Raw genomic sequence first — 18,228 nt, 5'->3', positions numbered from 1 at the left:
GTATTAGGAAATGAAAGATGATTAGTTTCTCCTTTGGGTTATTTAGCCTGTGAACTTTTCTGCTATACTATCTACTTTGCATTGAAAATACATTCTAAATTCTGAACCACACTGGAATTTTTTGTGACCTTTCCCTTGTGTGTCTTTTGGTGGTGCCCTTTGAAGTCCTGAAATGCTTTTGTATTTGATTGAGATTAAATCTGGGTTTCATTTTACTTTTTAAAAACATATTGAGCAAGTTAATTTTCTGTTCAGGTTCCTAAGGGGAATGATCCCAGCCCTCTGTGTCCCAAGAATTCAGTCCGAGCCTTGCCAGAACATTCCTGTGGTTTTCCACAGGGCAGATCAGTGTGTTCATGAAATTTTAGTTGTAGCTTGTGTTTTCTGTGGTTAATTAAAACATCTGGCTTTTAAATTTTCCACAAACAGAGCATAAGCTTTTGGCCAAACCTTTTTAGTAATAATTAAACACTTCAGTCCTCCCCATCAGAATAACCCAAACTTGTAAGGTATCTTTAGGAGACCTTGTAAACTGTTGTCTCTGTTCATTAATGATTTTAAACATTTGGATGATGCTGGGGGTTCTCCTGCCAGACATACAGTCCTGAGAGAGAGAGTGTTTGTGACTGTGAATTCCTCTAATGGATTCCGGCCTTCAACCCCCTCCAGGTTGGAGCTGCTGTGGGTGAGCTGCTGCCGTCCGTAGCCAAGCATGCTGTGGTTGGACCTGCCCAGTCGGGGAACAGAAACGTTTGCTGGATGGAAAATCCATAAAAGAAAGCTCCTGTGAAAGCCTGAGACAGACGATAACTTAAGCAAGATCAGGTTGGTATAAGATGAGAGAGGCTGGGTAAAGTGGATTGGGTCACATGGGGAAGGTGGTTTTGTTATTTCATGGAGTGTTTTTGAGACAATCCTAAATAATCATCCCCAGTTATTTGAGGGATTCCTGGCCATCGTACAAATGGCAGACAGCCTGGCAAACTTCTGTATACGGTGTATAGTTATCCTCCTTTCTTTTCTTTTCCCTCCCCTGTCCCATCCTCTCTCTCACAGAGAACAGAGGAAGGTCTTAAGCTTAGCAAATGTACAACAAACCACAACCAGAGGTCCCCCATAATTACTCCTTGATCTTGGCCTTATTTGGGGAGAAAGCTTGGACTTGCCCTCGTGTGTTTCCACACTAGGAAGGGTGGATTGCGGAGACCTGCCGCATTTTGAGGGAGGCAGGGTACTTCTGTGTGTGTTCCTTTGGTTTGCTTGGCAAATTTTTACCTAATCTTAAATCTCTCTCTAAGCAAAAGCTAGCAACACACTCCTTTTCAACAATGTGTGCACTTGGTGTTAAGATACCCAGGACAAAGGAGAAGAAATGTCCTGAAAACAATAGGACTGTAACTAAACGCAACATAGCCTCACTGTGAAGCAGGAGAAGGAAAGTGCATAGCCTGCCTCACACGTGGCAGTAAGATGGGAAAGAATTCATTCTGAGAAAGAATATCATACAGGGACAGACACTGAAAACACTTTGTATTCGGTGTTCGCTGGTTACACATAATAAGTAGAAGGGAATTACACGTAATAAGCAGAAGGGGATGAGTCAGTGGTCTTCAGAGCCTGTGAAGCAGTGAGTGTCTGTTGGCTTTGCCCACCCAGCATCTCTTTCCTCCTTTCAATAAATCATCCAGATTTCCCCTGAGCCATCAGTCACCCTTGCTTTGTTCTTAGCCCATGTAGTCAGAGGAGGCCATGACTCCATCGCCTCTGTCGCGGGCATGTGACATCAGCTTGGCTAGTCAGGGTCACAAGGATCCGTTGTGGAGGTATGGAATTATGAAACTGTTGCAGAGAGCTTTTTCCTATCTGTGGGTTTCTTAAGCTGGAGCTGCTAGTGACCCTCTTTGCTACCATGTAGGAAGACCCTTTCTGAGAATGAAGTCAACATAGAGGAGATCAGAGTAGGCTGATGGCGGAAAGGGAATGGGGCTAGGGGGGGCCACATGCACACAGACACCCACCTTGCACCCACCATGGGTGGCCCCAGACCCGCAGCCCCCAAAGCCAGCAACTCCAGTTTCACTCTCCCAGAAGGTTAGCTAGGTAGTTTGAATTTGGGGTTGATCACTTATATCCCCAAACATCCTGATTTGCCATACCTTTCAGTGTGAAGTCTTCGCATGAAGTGACCGTGGCTCAGCCCCTGTCCTCAGGGGCTTGCAGTGACAGGCCAGATCAGATCAGCATTAGGCTAGCTGACCCACAGAGTCAAAGTGTGTCACCAGAGGTAAGAGCAAAATTCTGCGGGAGTCAAAGAGATGCAGAATTATTATTATTATTATTTCTGCTGGCTTGGAAAGAGACTAGCAGAGAGAGCTGTTATTTCACAGAGGAGGAACAGGCACATATTTAGAACTATATTTAATTCAATTACTTGCTTTTTTGAGTCTGAAAGAAAGGGAGGCTTTCCAGAGCCTATAGTTAATTGCAGATAAGGAAGATAATTTCAGAGTTTCACCAGTAGTAGAATCTTGGTATTTACTGTAAACACAATTGTTTCGGGAGCAGCCAAATGAGAGGTTATCAAAAAGTTGTCCAGAATTGAACACCAGAGGGGAACAGCTGCTCTTCTCACCAAAAACATAAGTTGGCTTTCTGGTGTAAGCAGAATTCCAAAGGCATCATGAACTTTACTGATTTGTTTCCTTTTCTCAAGGTTGGGCTTTATGATTATTACTTTGTGTTTTTTATAATTGACCTTATTTGACTTAAAAAAAATTAATAGTCTTTGTTTGGAGGAAGCCGTTATAGGTTTCAGAAAAGCTGAGCAGAAAGTGGAGTTTCCATACTCTTTGCCCTGTTGTTGTTGTTATTGAGTCTCTAGGTCATGTCCAGCTCTTTATGACCCCGTGGGCTGCCAGGCTTCCTTGTCCTTCACTATCTCCCAGAGTTTGCTCAAACTCATGTCCTTTGAGTCAGTGATGCCATCCAAGCATCTCATCTTCTGCCACTCCTTTCTCCTCTTGCCTTCAATCTTTCCCAGCATCAGGGTCTTTTCCAATGAGTCAGCTCTTCGCATCAGGTGGCCAGAGTATTGAAGCTTCTGCATCAGTCCTTCTAATGAATATTCAGGGTTGATTTCCTTTCGGATTGACTGTTTTGATCTCCTTGCTGTCCAGGGGACTCTGAAGAGTCTTCTCCAACACCACAATCCAAAAGCGTCAATTCTTTGGCACTCAGCCTTCTTTTTTGGTCCGACTCTCACATCCGTACATGACTACTGGAAAAATCATAGCTCTGACTCTACGAACCTCTGTTGGCAAAGTAATGTCTCTGCTTTTAAATACACTGGTTAGCTTTTCTTCCAAGGAGCAAGTGTCTTTTAACTTCGTGGCTGCAGTCAACACCATCCACAATGATTTTGGAACTGAAAAATATAAAACCTGTCACTATTTCCATTGTTTCCCCATCTATTTACCATGAAGTGATGGGACCAGATGCCGTGATCTTAGTTTTTTGAATGTTGAGTTTTTACTCAGCTTTTTCACTCTCCTGTTTCACCTTCATCAAGAGGCTCTTTAGTTCCTCTTCACTTTCTGCCTTTAGAGTGGTATCATCTGTATATCCAAGATTGTTGATATTTCTGCTGGCATTCTTGATTTCCGCTTATGATTCATCCAGCCTGGCATTTGGCAACATGTACTCTGCATATAAGTTAAATAAGCAGGGTGACAATATACAGCCTTGATGTACTCCTTTCCCAATTTTGAACCAGCCCATTGTTCTATGTCTGGTTCTAACTGTTGCTTAATGGCCTGCATACAGGTTTCTCAGGAGGCAGGTAAGATTACATCTGTCTTAATCATTACCAATGATTACTGACTAAAGGATTTACATATTTGGTATATTATTTCAAGAATTTAAAGTGTTTTCATTAATGATTATATGAATTGAGTCTTTACACAAAGAAAGATAAAATTTATAAAATGATTATTTTACTAAATGAAAACTGTCAATTAAAATGTCTTGGTTTGGGGATTATAGTATGGTTTTATGCTGTATGCAAATTGGGCCTTTTTTGTAATATAAAGTGCTGCTGCTGCTGCTAAGTCGCTTCAGTAGTGTCCGACTCTGTGCGACCCCATAGACGGCAGCCCACCAGGCTCCCCCGTCCCTGGGATTCTCCAGGCAAGAACACTGGAGTGGGTTGCCATTTCCTTCTCCAATGCATGAAAGTGAAAAGTGAAAGTGAAGTCGCTCAGTCGTGTCTGACTCTTCGTGACCCCATGGACTGCAGCCTACACTTTTATCCTTAAGTGTGCTGTTTTTGCCTTTTGTTGGTATGGTTCTCAATAGACTGCTTGCTGTGAAGACATTAATTATATTAGAAACATAAGGACTGCAAATTTTTATCTCTTCTTTAGTTATGACTTTGTAAAAATTGTGAATGCATAAAGATCAGAAAAGGAAAAAAGTGCTTTATTGTGATGTTTGGATTCTAGTTGGCCATTTTATTTTGTTTTCTAGTAAAGTTATAATTTTGACTTTTATTTTTAATGTGAAAAAATATTAATTTTGTCTTTGTGAGATTCAGAGACATTTCTCCTCCCTGTCATTTAGCTAAAAGCAGACATCTGTTATTGGATTTTAATCAGATTTTAAAATCACACGATTAGATTTAGAACATGTTTTCTGCAATTCCATTAGTAGGTCAAGCCCTGCCTCCTGTTTTCCGGAGGGCTCAGTTCTCCAGGATGGCTTATCTGCTTCCTGCTCTTTCTTTGTAATCTTCTCATTTCCACCTGTGTGGAGCTGACGTGTTTGTTACCTGGCCCCTTTGCTTTCTTTGCAGTCCTTTGGTAGATAAGGTCACTTCATAAAAGGACATCCACAGAGCAACATGGAATTACTCTTTTTATTTTCATTTAAGAGAAAAAAACAATAGGTAAGCTTTTGTTTATTTCTCTAGGACCTGGAAATGGGTATCAAGAATTTTTTAACCTGGTCACTCCTTTCAGTGTTTTCTTTCTCTTTGGTGTCCTTTTAAAAAATCCTTGTGACCTACTCACAGAAGGATGAATGACCCTCTGAGGAGTGTAGCATAATGTTCTAGGAGGCTGTGGCCTTGTTGGTCTTGCTTTTCTTAGGGAACTGAAACACAGTAGGGCTAAGTGAAGGTAACTTCTGAACTGCCCTTTAGTTTGAATGGAGCCTTACGCAGTCTGAAGTTAGAGGTTTGAAGGGACTGAGCTGCTGCAGTTGGAGTTGTGGTACAATTACATTTGTGAAGGTTCCTGCTTACTTATAATACTATGGTTGCAGATAAAGCCAAAATCAGGTCAGTGTGGTCACATTTGGTGAGGCTGGTGCAAGAATGAAGAGCATGTCTGGAACTGGCTTTCATTAGGAGAAACCGCATTCCTGTGAAACCTCCAATGAAGATGTTTATGGTAAAGGTACATATTAATTGAATTTGGAATGTTGCATCTTTTGATTTTTTGTGTGTCTTTATATTTGTCTTTAAAAAACCTGTAAGTTACTAGGTTTCCTTTAAAGGCCTTCAAAGGTACCGTACTCCGGTGACATGTAGTCAGTTGTCGTTTATTTTAGTATAATTACTGATGTAAGAACAAGCAGTGGTTTCTCAGTTCCATAATGATCTATAGTGAAAGAATCATTTAATCTGATGATACTGTCTGAATATGACCTATATACATGATATGGTAACTGTTTAGAACTTCTCAAGTTTCCGAATTATTACTGTTCAAAAAGAATTGATCTTCATTTATGAACAAAAATAAGTCTATTGGGTGTTTTTGCATAGACAGTGTCCAAACCAGTAATTTATTTTGAAAACAAATATCAACAGCAGTCTAGCTTTCATTAGGAAATTGCTGTATATAGTTTGCTGCTGCTAAGTCACTTCAGTCGTGTCTGACTCTGTGTGACCCCATAGACAGCAGCCCACCAGGCTCCGCCGTCCCTGGGATTCTCCAGGCAAGAACACTGGAGTGGGTTGCCATTTCCTTCTCCAATGCATGAAAGTGAAAAGTGAAAGTGAAGCCATTCAGTTGTGTCCGACTCTCAGCGATCCCATGGACTGCAGCCTTCCAGGTTCCTCTGTCCATAGGATTTTCCAGGCAAGAGTACTGGAGTGGGGTGCCATTGCCTTCTCCATATAGTTCGCTAGTGTGTTCTTTTTAAGAATTAAAGGAAACAGTTTTTCTTGCATTCTTCATGCTGTTGAGGCCCTTTGAGGACAGAATTTAGAGTCTTTGTAACTAGTCCATGCTTGGTGTCTTAGTGGTTTTCTTGATGACTTTAGGTTGTAAATAGTTTGTGAGTGCTGTGGCTCTTTTCTGGTGTCCGGTTCAAGTATGACAGTGGCAGTGCCTGGGCAGGTAAGAGGCAATTAGTGGCTTTACCAGAGCCTTATCTCAGAAATAGAAAGTCTGGAGTTCCAACCGTGACTTTAGGCCCTTGCTGATTCTAAAGTTGGATGAAAAATGACTACTGATCTTGAAGCAGGCATTAATTTGTGAGTGCTAAGAGATGCTGAATTAATTTTACTTGGTTCAGTGCAATTCAGTTAAATTCCAAATGAACTTGTTAACAGTATTAAGAAAGTCAACTTTGGTAGTTGCTGGAGGGAACAAAATGAAGTATCCTAGGGGAGAGATAGCCAGAATACAAGCCCTTGTGGGAGAGCTAACACTTTATTGAGCTTGTCTAGTGTGCTGAGGACTTAAGCACTTTCTCGGCTCTTGGTGGGACTGGATGGGGCGGGGAGAATCCTCACAAGCATCCTACAAGAGAGACAGTATTACCTGTTTTACAGATGAAGATGCTCTGGAGCTGAGAGATCGAATGGTTTTATCCAGGTCTCCCAGCTACTGATTTAAATTTGAATCTAAACTTGTTTCTCAAATTTCGTGATATACCTGTATAAATAAAAAGCTTTGCACAGCTTACAAAGTGGTTGGTCTGTACAAAACTCTATGTGTCTCTCTTTGTATATCTTTCATCATTATTATAACTAATGAGGTAATAAAGGCCCAAAGTTCTATATGAGTAGGATGTTTTGGAATTTCCAAGTAGAGAGTGGTTAACATGGATGTAGATTAATCTGGAGAAGTGGCATTTTGTTATTTTTGATAAATAGGTAGGTGGGAGGTTGTCCGTGGATGGGGGTTTTTCAAGGCTTTTTACCTGAGGAAAGTACCTAATCAGACCCTCAGAGGCAGAAATAAAAATGCGCAACTGTTTGGAGGTCTATCCATGATTTTACAGCCAAGATATGTGGCCTAGCCACATACTCGGTCAACTTGCTGTCAGCTACCTGGAGGTATCTGGTAGCTGAGGGAATCAGACACTCCCAAGCAGCTTACTTAGAGAAGGAAGGAAGGAGAATGCCATCCTGGACTTCCCTGGCTATCCCCGACTATCCCTGACCCTGACTCTGCACTTCTTGTCTGGGGAGCTTCAAGCTTCTTGGCAGTGTCTGCCATGGATGCTCTGTGGCATTTGACCATGAGGAGGGATCAAGGTGTTCAACTCTATGATGGTTTCAGACTTCCAGTGTTTCCATCTGCTAGTATTCATAGTTGAGTACTGCTCTGGTCTCCATGGACTTCAGCCTGCCAGGCTCCTCTGTCTATGGAATTATCCTGGCAAGAATGCTGGAGTGGGTTGCCATATCCTACTCCAGGGGATCTTTCAGACCCAGCAGTTGAACCTGAGTCTCTAGCACTGCAGACGGATTCTTTCACCACTGAGTCACTGGGGAAGTCCTGATAAATGTGTCCCCTCCCCAAATTCACATGGTAAAATCCTAACCTCCAGAGATGATGGTATGAGGAGGTGGTGGCTTTGGGAGGTGCTTAAGTCATGAGGCTGGAGCCCTGATTACTGCCATATAAACGAGGCTCCAGAGACATCCTGGCTCCTTCGACCATCTGAGCACACCGTGGGAACTCCGGCAGTGAGTCGGGAAGAGGGCCCTCACCAGATGGTGGCTGTGCTGCCACCTCGAGCTGGACACCCGGCCTCCAGGACTGTGAGAGAGAATATGTTTTTGCTGTCTGTAAGCCACCCAGTCTGTGGTGTTTCATCACAGCATCCCGTGCACACTAGGATAAACACCTAGGAGATGGTAATCTCTCTGCCCCTACCCACCCGTTCCTGCAGTTGTGTCTTAGGCAAAGAATGGAGAAAAAAATAAAAGGTCAGCTGCGCGGCACTCTTGCGAAGCTGTGACTGCCAGCCTCCAGCTTTGATCCATGATGCTTCTGGTTTCATTTATAGAATCTGTGTTGTCTAGAAGAGCGTGACTTGTGCTATGATGGGTTGATTGTCTGGCAGTTCCGTGATGTGGTTTGAGACAAAGCAGGTCAGTTGTAATACTTACATTATATGCAGAAAAGGGACTGCTATTTGGGATTGAATTATCTTATAAAGTAGATGCCACTGGAGGGCAATTTGGTAACATATTTCAAAATTTAAAATCACCAGCAATTTCATATAGGTTTTGTTAACTCTGTGCCAAGATATTTGTACAAGTTTTACTCTCATAGCTTATTTGTAATTTGTAAAGAATGGAGGAGCTCTATATGTGTGCCAATTTGGAATTTTATCATTTACATATATATACACACATATACTTGAATATATACATGTGTGCATTTATCTATATAAAATGAAAAAAATCTTTTCCAAATCGTGTGAATACCATTTCCTTTTGTATAAATGTTTTAATGGTACTTACATCTTGTTCCCCATGGAAAAATATGTACTGTTATTACACTGAAAAACTTTTCTTTTCTGTATTGAGTTTTCTAGCCATTTTCACTTATTCATTTTCTTTCCTTTTAAACAAGAATAAAGAGCTTGCTGGGCAGTATATGATCATGACCATAACCATTCACAGTTTATAAAACCTCACTGAATGTTTTTTAAAACACTGTAAATTTCCCCCCTTTTCTTGCCTCTTTACATGCAGAAGAGATAGGTAATTTTTATGGGCAGAGTGGTAAAGTATATGCTAAGACAGCGAACGTTCCCCTGAAAGCTTTTTAGTTAAAACATTGAGTTGAGAATGAAAAAAGAGAAAGATATTTACCAAATGTGATTTGAAGGACAAAGAATCCCATCGTGCTGAAGTGTGTCTGAAAGTGTACTCTTATGCTCAGTTTGTTTGCTTTAAATATGAGCTTTGGACTGAATTGTATTTGCTTTTCAGACCACAAGGTTGGAGGTGGCCGTGGAAGTCTCCAAAATCTGATTGCTAATCAGGAGAGCTGTTTGCTAAGAAAGGCCTGCCTGTTTGGACTAGAAGTAATGACTGATGCACAGATAAAGCCAGGGTGCCTGTTAAGTAACTTCTGACTTCTGTGTCTAGATTTTGCTTTCCCCTTAATTAAAATCCCCCAGACAGGAATCATAGGTCAAAGGAGGTGACTCCCCTAAACTCTTCCAGTAACAGTAACTGCTGACTCTTCTGCTGTTAGTAAGGTGCTCTGGAAACCTTTGTATCCATTTCTTTATGGTGTGACTTACCCCGGAGAAGGGATAGACTACCCACTCCAGTATTCTTAGGCTTCCCTTGTGGCTCAGCTGGTAAAGAATCCTCCTGCAATATGGGAGAGCTGGCTTTGATCCCTGGGTTGGGAAGATCCCCTGGAGAAGGGAAAGGTTACCCATTCTAGTATTCTGGCCTAGAGAATCCCATGGGATCACAAAGAGTGGACATGACTGAGCGACTTTCACTTCGCCTCCTGTGGTCTTAGTTTGGATGCTGAAATTTAATAATAGAAAGATAACAATTTTTCTTTAGCATGTAGGCAGTTGTGGTGTGGAGAACAAATCCATTGTTAACATCCCTTAACTGTACATATTTCAGTCTCTTATCCTTGATGTTTTTATTTTTAAAAATCTATAAAGCCATGGAAATTTTTCTAGTTTCCACAATAATTTTAGTAACTTTTTTCCCCTGAAATGATTTGATAAATAGCTCATCAGTATTATTTATTTTTAACTTGTCTTCCTTTCTTTCTGTATAGCTTCTGTATTGACATCTGACCCTCTTACTCTTAGTTACCACAAGAATTATACCCTCCCCCCTATATTGGAAGGTATTTGAACCAGAGTATAGAAATTGTAATCTGTTAGAAGGTTAATACAAAGTACATATGTGTATGTATTGGTGTATGTATAGAATTAATGTAATTTTTTTAATATAGAAAAGCCTAAACATGTTTGTCACTGTATATCATGAGTGAGAAAAACCAATACTACCTTCATTTAATATTCAGTTCCCAAAAGAACTTGATATTTTAAAAATTCAGGGTAACCAGTGCCTGGTATGGGGATTGGAAACTCACGTGCCTACCAGGACCTGACAGAAAAGTAAGCAAGTGAACTGGAGCATAAAGGGGGAAAAAAGGGCACAGTTTAGTTCAGTTCAGTTCAGTCGCTCAATCGTGTCCGACTCTTTGCGACCCCATGAATTGCAGCACGCCAGGCCTCCCTGTCCATCACCAACTCCCGGAGTTCACTCAGACTCATGTCCATCGAGTCAGTGATGCCATCCAGCCATCTCATCCTCTGTCATCCCCTTCTCCTCCTGCCCCCAATCCCTCCCAGCATCAGACTCTTTTCCAATGAGTCAACTCTTCACATGAGATGGCCAGAGTACTGGAGTTTCAGCTTTAGCATCATTCCTTCCAAAGAACACCCAGGACTGATCTCCTTTAGAATGGACTGGTTGGATCTCCTTGCAGTCCAAGGGACTCTCAAGAGTCTTCTCCAACACCACAGTTCAAACGCATCAATTCTTCGGCGCTCAGCTTTCTTCACAGTCCAACTCTCATATCCATATGTGACTACTGGAAAAACCATAGCCTTGACTAGACAGACCTTTGTTGGCAAAGTAACGTCTCTGCTTTCACTCAGCTATTCAGGAACAAGGGCCAATGTTGCCTGATCTTCCAGTGATCTTGTCATATTTTGAGAAAAGATATATATCTGGATTTTTCTGTGACTCCTCCCACTTTTCAGATGTTAACAGTACACTTAAAATAATTCGAACATCATCCTCTTGGATTTTCCCCTGTGATGAACTTTGTCAGCAAGTGTTATTGCTTCCTGTAGAGTAGGTGGGGGGGGGGGGGGGCCTGAGAAGCTTGTGGCGTGGCTCTTGGCTTCTCAGAGCACACAGTTTAGATGGGCCAGTGTGATGTGGATGGTTGGTACAAGTGCTAAAGACCACAGGAACCCTGAGGAGGTAGAAACCAACATGAGCCATACCATCCTGGGGAGAAGTCCTAGAGGAGATGGGGCCTGCAGGGAACCTGAGGGGGCAGCCAGAGCCTGAGGCTCAGGGCACTGTAGGGGGTCAGGGAGGGCGATGGAGGGCAGAGGTAGGGTGACGGAAAGGTTTGAGGCCTTGAGAGAGGGCTGAGCACGCGAGGAGATGGTGGAGGGCCTTGGAGCAGGTCTGTGCCCGAAAGGGGATGCACTCTGAGCAGGTAACGCCGTGATGGGGCAGCATCCTGAGCTCCAGTCCCCCCTGCCACCTGAAGGATGACAGGAGAGGCGAGACCTGAGCATGGGGAGAACGAATCCTGGACTTTCACAGCCGTCAAGGGTAAGGAGCAGGGTCTCAGCTGGGGCTTTGTTTTTCTCAGTGAAGTTAACTGTTATTCTCAGGAAAAGAAACACTTTTCCAAGGTCCAGCCAGTCTGTCAGAAACCTTATTGACTCAGCCATCAGAACATAGCCACATTGCTACCTTGACCTGAGCCGCCATGCTGTTTTGCCTGAGTCATTCCAGGGGCCTCTTCACTTCTTCCCTTGATTCTGTGCTCGCCTCTCTCTCTCTATTCTCAGTAGAGTGATCCTGTTCAGACTCATGTCACTCTAGGGCACCCCTCTGCTCAGAACTTGCAATGACTTCTTTGTCCTCACAGTGAAAGATGCAAGTCCTTCCGGTTACCTGACCAACTCCATAACGAGCCCCCTCCTTCCCTCTTGGACCTCATCACCTCACGTTCTCCCCTGGGCTAAGTCTACTCCAGCCACACTGGCCTTTGACCACACTGAGCACATGTCTGCCTCAGGGCTTTTACTTTTGCTCTTTCTTCTTCCTGTATCCTTTCCCCCAGGTACCCACATGATGAACTTTCTCTCTTATGTAAACCTTTGCTTAGATGTTACCGTCCAGTGAAGCCTACCTGCCTACCCTGATGGTATTGAATATTGCAAACTTTCCTGCCCTTCCTGCCCCTCCTCCCCAAATCCCTCTTATCCTTCTTTATTTTTTTCCTATAGAGCTTATTCTTTTATAACACATTGCCTACTTACATTTTAAAATGATTATCTTTCTCCCTCACTCTAACATAAATTTGTACGATAGGAATTTGCTTAAATATAAATTGCAAAAGGCAGGGATTTGAGGGTTTGTATTTTCTTATATATCCCCATCATCTGGAATAGTTGCTTGGTGGGGAGTGGGTGCCTGATAATGACTTGCTGCATGGATGAGTAAGTGGCTTTCAAGAGGCACACACTGTCTACTGGCCTGTCATGTTTGTCACTGAGAATTAAAGAAAATAAGAAGCCCTGCCCTCAGAGCACATGGTCTAGCGGGGAGACGGCCAGGAATACAAAACATTGAGTTAATACAGTGTGTCCAAAGTTCTGAGCAAACACAAGTAACAGTGCAGATAAAAGGTGAGAAGATCACTTGTCCTGCTTTAGAGGTTTCATCTTCTAGAGAGGATGTGATGTACGTTGAGAAGAAGAATGACCAGGATTGTGGTGATGGAGTGGAGAGGTTGAAAGTGACTGGGGAGGGATCCCAGGGGTGGAAATAACAGCATTTGGTGAGTGATGAGGAGCAGAGGGCTGATGGCCAGGGCTTGGAGGTGGTAATATTGTCTGTATTAAGAAAGGCAAGTAGAGGAGGCAAGGTTGGAAGGGGCCACTGGAGATCCCAGGAGGGATGTGATGGAGAATGAGAAATACAAGATAGCTCCAAGGTTTTGTATTTGGGAAGTTAGGAGGCTACAGATTCCCATGTCCTAATCGGGGAAGTTGGGAAGGAAAATGTGTTTGCAGAACAGTAGGGGAAGTGATGTGTGTATCTTATCAGACTCAGTTCCATGAGGGCAGGGATCTGGTTTAGTGACGTATCTCTAGCACCTCGAATGGTGCCTGCTAAATAGTACAGTCTCAGTAAATGTTTATGGAATTGATAAATAACATAGTTAAATTTGGAGGACGTAAACAGTTATAAGGTCAGAAATTGGTGAGGCTTAAATTGATATTAAAACACCTTTAAATGATGCTGGTTTTGGTATTTCTTTTAAAAAGAGCTTGGGTAATCATTTCGTGGTTTACCAAATTTGGTGGACAGGATCTTCTGTCCATGGGATTTTCCAGGCAAGAATACTGGAGTAGGTTGCCATTCATTTCCTTCTCCAGGGGATCTTTCCCACCCAGGGATCAAACCTGGGTCTCCTGCATTGCAGGTGGATTCTTTACCAAGTGAGCTGGTAGCTGGTAGCTCAGTTGGTAATCAGTTAGATACAGGATTTTTAAATGTTACATTTCACTCATGATATTCCTGGCCACACACCTCATTTGAATAGAAGTCTTGATTTCAGTATGTGTCTGTGCATGTGTGTTTTATTGAAGTATAAGTTTTCTTACAATATTAAATTAGTTTTAGGTATACAACACTTAGTGTTATTTTTTTTAACCCATTTGCTATCCAGAGTTGGCAGCACAGATGAACACAGCAGTAAGTAATCCTTCATGCAAAGACATGAATTGTCTGCATGAAAAGGTATACATGAAATAAGTGAGAATGTATTTTTTCACACTTGCCTTCCATTATGATAAATGTCAACTGAGTGTCCTGATGTTTTCTTGTGGTGATCTTTGTTGCAGTGCAAATTGCTTAAAAAAGAAAGAAAGAAAGAAAGAAAAGCAGCTGAGGCTTAGTGTGACCCATTGCCAATGACTTTTCTTTATGATTGTATTTGGTATGTGACAAAGTATTTTATAAAGGCAGTGAAGATTATATACTGTTTTTTTGTTGTTATAAAAATGAGAGTGGTACTGGGACATTGTTGAATGTAACATCCTTTCATTATAAAGAAAGTTAGTTAATTTCCAGAATAGTGAGAATTGAGTTATCGGTTTATTGTCAAGCCTCTGGCACTGGTCAGAATGAATGGAAGTAGAGCCCTGCCATAGCAGTGGTTCCAGCAGGGCAAGGGGCTGACTTGTGTCCCCCCAAGATTCCTGTGTTGAAGGCCTAACCCTCAGTACTTTGGAATGTGATTGTATGTTTGGAGATAGGGTCTTTAGAGAAGCAGTTAAGTTAAAATGAGGTCATGGAGGTGGACTTTAATTCATTACGACTGGTGTTCTGATAAGACAAGGAAATTTGGACACAGACACGTGTAGTGAGAAGACCAGGGCAATAAATAGCGTCTAAACCGAGGAGAGAGGCCTTAGAAGAGAGCAGCTTTGTTGATAGTGACACCTTGATCTTGGACTTGGAGATCTCTGTCGTGTAAGCTATGCCAGCTATAGTGGCTAGCTAGGGCAGCCTTAGCAAACTAACATGGGCAGAAGCCAGGCTAGTTCGGGGAAGTGTCCTCACCATCACTTCATCCATCACCTGGTTTCAGCATCACAGTCTGGATGTCTGGGAGAGGGTGATTCCCCGGGCCCCTGGTTATTCCCCAACAGAATGTATCGCTCTAAATGCCCATGGCATTGCCAGGCAGCTACAGTGGTGATTCCTTGGTGTATTTATTCACTTCTGATTATTTTTGCTGGAAGCCGTCTCCCTCATCTGCATTGCCATTTCCCTCAAGAACTCGATGAAGAGTGTGAGATGAGGCGGAGGCGCTTACCTTACAACTTTACGTGATTTGATGTCTCAACTTCATTGATATGTGTATTCCAAGCTTTGAAGAATGGAGGAGAGGTCTGGGAAGACGGGGAGGCTTTGTGGACGGCCGTCTTTGCTGTGAATTGGACCCTGTGTGTAAGACACCAGGGTTTCAAGCCAAGTCCGCTTTCTCAGGAGACCGTCTCTGGCATCTTGCAATTCAAGCGAAGCTTAATTTAATCCGTGGTTTTCAGAGTCAGTCTGTAGGCTGTGTTGCTTACAGTAGGAGTTGGAAAACCATTGGCTTCCTTTGGCCTGATTGTTTGAATTTGATTTACTGGGAAATTTGAGAAGCAGAGCACCAGAGGCATTGCAGAAAACTGAAAAAATTTGCACTCCACATTCCAGTAGATCTGCTTGCACAATGAGTAGGGCAAGTGGAGTATGTAATCAGTGAGTTTTGTTCCATGTCTCCTATGCTCAGAGAACGTAGGGGGTGGGAACTTTTCCTCTTGAGTTCTTTCTTGATTGGGTTGAGAGCATCCGAAGGGCTATTATAAAGTATTCCCATCCTCTACAGCATGTCCACGGTCCAGTAGGCATGCTTGATGTTAATACACTTCTTCCCTGTGTTGGCTGACATTTCTGAATGATAGCATGAAGAGTGCTTCTTCAGATTCCTTCTTTTCATATATTTCTGTTATGTAAGTGAGATGAGGCTATCATTATAAATGAAAGGAACTGAAAATCGTCTGCTTTAAGTTATGAAATAACATGTTTTGGCTATGTTACTGCCCACCTGGCATTTTCAGTAAATTTTTATGGCTCATGGGGACAGGTGACCCTGAGTGCTAGTAGCACCTGCAATCTAAATAGTTCTCATTCCAGGGCCCACACAATAGAGTGTGTTTGAGAGTACTTGCAAGCAAAGTTTGAGCAACACATTGTACACTTAATCAAGAAACATTGTACTGGAATCCACCTTGCCTCAAATCCTTGGGAAGCCACTCTCCCCTCTGTCCTAAGATTTGGTTACAGTTCCCCTCTCTGTAAAGGAAGAAGGAGCATATTGAAATTTCTAAAACAGGCTGAAAAATGAAAATACTTAGATAAGGGAAAAGATGGTGACAGAGCTGGCATTTGAAGATGACCAAAATCTGTGTAGAAAGTCAGCCCTGAAAAGGTGCCTTAGGAATCTTTATTCAGCTAAATAAACTGTTTATCCAGCTTATTACTCTTTAACAAAAGCAGTTATTCCATGCTTAATTAATTGTAGACTATATATCCAAGAGATTCATGGGCCAGAATGTATTTCATTTGTAGAAAAAACAAAACAAAAACCACCCTTAGAAAGGATGTAAATTGGAAAACTTATAGTGCAGAGGTCAAATCTTGATCTGCAGCCTGTTTTTATATGGTTCACAGCTCTAGAATGGTTTTCACATTTTTTACGTGTTTGAAAAAAATTAAAAGAATAGTAATATTTTGTGAACTGTGAAAGTTATACATAGTTCAGTGTTTATCAGTCAAGTTTTATTGGCACATAGCTGTGCTTATTCACTGATGTATTGTTTCTGGCTGTTAACATCCTGCAGCAGCAGAGTTGAGTAATTGTGACTGTCTGTGGCTTGCAGAGTGAAAGTCGCTTATTCTGGTGCTTTATGGAAAACCTTTGCCACTCAGGTTTAAACAGTTAGGTTTATTCATTTTTTAAAAAATTATTATAATAATTATATTAGAAAATCCTCATGTAGACTCACCTTTTAATTTATAGAATTCCTTCCATAGCATCTCTAAAGATGGCCATTGAAAATCTTGGTCACTGGAAATTTAGTTGCAGTCATTAGGAAAGCAGACCAGCAGTTCTTTTTATTTTTCCCTAACCAAATCATTTATAACAAAAATTTAGTGAGTGCAGACTGTGCACTACCCATTTTTCAAACAAGAGGCATAAAGTGAAGTTGCTCATTTGTGTCTGACTCTTTGCGACCCCATGGACTGTAGCCCACCAGGCTCTTCCATCCATGAGAATCTCCAGGCAAGAATACTGGAGTGGGTTGCCATTTCCTTCTCCAGGGGATCTTCCTAACCCAGGGATTGAACTTGCATGGGACCATGCATTCTCATGGGAGGAGATGGCCATAAACTGATAAATATATAGTGTATCAGGATAATAACCACAGTGTAAGAAAGTTAAGGGAAAGAGAGCTAGAGGCAAGAGAAGGCTGCATAAGAGGTATTGTTTTTGTTGTTCAGTTGCTCAGTCATGTCCGACTCTTTGTGACCCCATGGAGTGCAGCATGACACACTTAGCTGTCCTTCATCTCCCAGAGCTTGCTCAAACTCATGTCCATGGATGCTATCAACTATCTCATCCTCTGTCATCCCCTTCTCCTCCTGCCTTCAATCTTTCCCAGCATCAGGGTATTTTTTAATGAGTCAGCTCTTCGTATCAGGTGGCCAAAGTACTGGAGCTTCAGCATCAGTCCTTCCAATGAATAGCAGGGTTGGTTTCCTTTAGGATTGACTGGTTTGATCTCCTTGCAGTCCAAGGGACTCTCAGGAGTCTTCTCCAATACCACAGCTCAGAAGTACCAGTTTTTCGGCGCTCAGTTTTCTTTATGGTCCAACTCTCACATCCATACATGACTATTGGGAAAACCATCGTAGTGACCATACGGACCTTAGTTGGCAAAGTAATGTCTCTGCTTTTTAATACATTGTCTAGGTTTGTTGTAGCTTTTCTTTCAAGGAGCAAGCGTCTTTTAATTTCATGGCTGCAGTCAACATCCACAGTGATTTTGGAGCCTCAAAAAGTCTCTCACTGTTTCATTGTTTCCCCATCTATTTGCCATGAAGTGACGGGACTGGATGCCATGATCTTCATTTTTTGAATGTTGAGTTTTAAACCGTCCTTTTCACTCTCCTCTTTCACCTTCATCAAGAGGCTTTTTAGTTCTTCACTTTCTGCCATAAGGGTGGTGTCATCTGCATATCTGAGGTTATTGATATTTCTGCCAGCAATCTTGATTCCAGCATGTACTTCATCCAGCCTGGCATTTCACATGATATACTCTGCATATAAGTTAAACAAGCAAAGTGACAACATACGGGCTTGAAATTCTCCTTTCCCAATTTTGAACTAGAGGTGATGAAGGTCTAAGGCCAACAGATACAAGAAAATGTGATCACTGTCACTAATGATCAGGGGGATACAAATCAAAATCACAGTGAGATAATCACCTCACATCTGTAAGAATGGCTGTTACCAAAAGACAAGCACCAGCAGGTGCTGGTGAGGATGTGGAGAAAAGGAAACCCTGAGC

The 18,228-nt window shown here is 42.2% G+C and overlaps 1 protein-coding gene across 33 annotated transcripts in view; it reads left to right on the top strand.

Annotated features, from left to right (window-relative positions):
• The window catches only part of APBB2 (amyloid beta precursor protein binding family B member 2), a 379,613-nt gene that overhangs the window by 81,586 nt on the left and 279,799 nt on the right, over window positions 1-18,228 (top strand). For 25 of the 33 annotated variants that reach the window (XM_060417055.1, XM_060417048.1, XM_060417040.1 and 22 more), the window contains one exon: window positions 670-825. The exons of the other annotated variants lie outside the window; for them this stretch is intronic. The gene's annotated coding sequence lies outside the window, so the exon portion shown is untranslated. The remainder of the gene's footprint in view (window positions 1-669; window positions 826-18,228) is intronic. 33 annotated transcript variants of the gene reach the window in all.

Source organism: Ovis aries, chromosome 6 (assembly GCF_016772045.2).
Source record: "Ovis aries strain OAR_USU_Benz2616 breed Rambouillet chromosome 6, ARS-UI_Ramb_v3.0, whole genome shotgun sequence".
NCBI lineage: Eukaryota > Metazoa > Chordata > Mammalia > Artiodactyla > Bovidae > Ovis > Ovis aries.
Note: the sequence above shows the minus strand (reverse complement) of the source record. Positions and strands in the feature narration are given on the sequence as shown.